Genomic DNA, 2,897 nt, shown 5'->3' with positions numbered 1-2,897 from the left:
CTTTCTTTCTTTCTTTCTTTCTTTCTTTCTTTCTTTCTTTCTTTCTTTCTTTCTTTTTCTTCCTCTTTTTTTTACTTCAGGCTGTAATGTGAGCTAACTTACCTCAGAACTATGCTTCTCAGTCCTGAAACAGGCCTGGAAAGAAGGGACAATCGCTGGTCACTATCCATGGAGTTTGGCCCCGATTGCATGTGAATGAAGATGCAGATCCATTTCCATTTCTTAAAGAAATTTGGTGCCATTAACTGAAATAGGAAGTCATAAAAAAGAGCTGTTTGGGATGTGTTACATACCCATTGTGACTCAGCCTCATTCCCAGTAACCCCTTTCTCCCCTGCTTTGCAGCGACGGGGTTGGAGGTCTGAACCACATCTGCAGATGTGTCGACATCTTGTTGGATTCTCCCAGCCAGGGAGGGGCTGGAAGGCAGGAGGAGGGGAGAGGGGCTTGCTTCTGGTTTCTTTCAGGACCTCCTTAGGTGAACAGGTGCAGCTCCAGCATCCTTCTGCTGTCCCAGCCCCGACGGCATGTCAAATGTCCCTTCATGCTACCAGGCTGCTGGGGCACCACCTCCCTCTCTTGGATCCCCTGGTCCTAGGCGTGGCAGTTGCTTTTGCAATTACTACTCTTACCTTCTCCTTATTCAACTTTCCATCCTCCATCACCTGCGTAACCAGTTCCCTGAACTGAAACTTGGTGCGGTTTCTGCTTGCCTGACTGGACGCATTGACTGGGCTAACGGGCCATCCGTTAGAATTTAGGTTCTGCGGGGTTCAAGGCTTTTCTGTTTTGCTCACTCTCTTCTGGAGAGAAGCACCACGGGAAGTACTTGTCAGTGTTCATGTGATGAGCCAATCTGGACAGACAGGCCCAGGAAGGAAGCAGAAATTACAGTGATTGAGCTTGGGAAAGACCCGAGGTCTAGGAATATAGATTTAAGAGCTGTCTGCACAATCGTGAGCTGTCAGCACAGGAAGGAAAGAGGAGGAATGTGGTTTGGGAAGAGTCGAACATGAGCCAGACTGTTTTATTTGCCTGGAGAGAGAGATGAAACTCAAAATGGAACAAAACCAAATAAAAGAAGTCATCAGTTATAGTTCAGTAAATTCTCCCCCCTCAGTTTTACAAAATGTGTAGAAAAGCTGTGAGGTTGTAAGGACAGTTTGGTTGCGTTTCTGCAGTTGGGACCGTCCCGAGCCGTTCATCTTGCTGTGGCCCCGAGAGGTCAGAGCAATCGAGAAACGCTGCAGAGAAGTGCCAGCCCTTGTCGTTTAGAATCTGGATTTGGGGTCTTGAAGAGTAAAGAAAAGACCACATTCCAAAGCCCGCATCAGATGTGGTTACTGCACCTGTTGCTGAATCCTACAGCTCGTGATGACGTGTGAAGGCAACGCGCTCCGAGCGCACAGAGGCCTCCGGGCCAGACACACTCAGGGGGGCGACTGCTGGTTCCCACTGCGCTCTCCCCCTATCCCCCGGGTCAGGGGGTCAGGGTCGCTTCCCCCTGCGCCGCTGCCTCTGTTTGTCCAGCTGCTTCTCTGCAGGGCCCTTCATTTTCTTTGACGAGTGCTTCTCAACCCCACTCGGGGGCCGGCTCCTTCCTCGCGCTGCCCTCCCAACAGATGGCTTTCCCATTCCGGGCCCCACGCGGCGTTTCTCTGGGTCCTAGTGTGTTTGGAGTCCTCTTGGGCTCTGAGGTGTTGAGCCCGCACACTGCGATGCAGTCTGTATGCCTGTGTCCCGCGTTTCCCTGATGGCACCATTGTCCCCACCGCCGGCGTGTCGCGGCCATCCCCTGGCGCACAAGCCCAGCGCAGGTGGGGTGCCAGGCTCGGCTGCGATCAGCTGTTGGCACAGCCACTCTGTGCTGCCCCCACACCTCCCCTACTCTTTCCAGGACAAACCTCCCTGTGTTCTTGGTCAAGGGCTCCGTGGGCGCATCCCCTTTGGGAAATCGAGTTGTGCTGGTGTGATTGGGAACAGTCCGCGGGCCCCGCGTGCAGAGAAGCCCTATATCCAGCCAGACAGGTGGAGGCCTTCTTCCGTGTCTGGCTCCCAGGCCACAGGGCTGACCAGGATTTCTCTCGCTCGGCACATGCCGGGAGGACAGTGGAGGGCTGGGGTGTGTGATTGGTCACATAACGTGACCGATGGGCACGGTCGTTAGTGCAGGACATAAGCTCTTCCCGTCGTTGTGGGGTGGAAAATGAGCTGATCCCATACCTCCGAGGACGGCTTTCAGGACGCAACCGTAGCCTCAAAAGGATTTCTAAAGCCCCCTCAATCAATACTGCTGTGAACATTGAGGTCCTTTTGCAGATGCAGCTCCTAAATCCTTTGCTCCTTGTCCCCCTCCGTGCCCCCACACAAATGGCAACTATGGTCAAAAGGCAAAGTCCTGCTCATGAATAAAGCAACTGATTTTGGCATCTGAAAAGTAACAGAAATCAGAACTCCACAATGAGTCATTGAATAGACCAAATGAATTTAAATCAATCATCTTGACAGTAGGCTTAATTTTCGAAGAGGGTGTAATTTTACAACTGTTGATTGCTCAGTTTTTAAAATTCTGTGTGTCGGTTTTAACCCCGGAGTGAGCACAAAATGTTCTGGGCTTCCTCCCCAGACGGGCATCTTGTGCTTTGGGAAGGGCCTGCGGGGAATCCTCCCGGGCTCAGCGCATCCTCCCTCAGACTCCTGGGCTGCTTCCCAGGCCAGGGCCCGCCGTGTGCCGCCCGCCCGGGGAGTGTCTGAGCGCCTGTGTGTCCCCACCAGGCCTCCGCACCAGGCGTGCCTTGCTCAGAATTGGCTACATTGTGCCTAAGTCATAATTTTCTTGCAACGAAGACTCACTTCTCAAATACTGGCTCCATGACGGGAATGACCAGTTAGGTAGC

This window comes from Mirounga leonina, unplaced genomic scaffold (genome assembly GCF_011800145.1).
Source record: "Mirounga leonina isolate KUSES-001 unplaced genomic scaffold, KU_Mleo_1.0 Mir_127, whole genome shotgun sequence".
Taxonomy (NCBI): Eukaryota; Metazoa; Chordata; class Mammalia; order Carnivora; family Phocidae; genus Mirounga; species Mirounga leonina.
The sequence above is the reverse complement of the archived record's forward strand: the minus strand, read 5'-3'. Positions refer to the sequence as shown.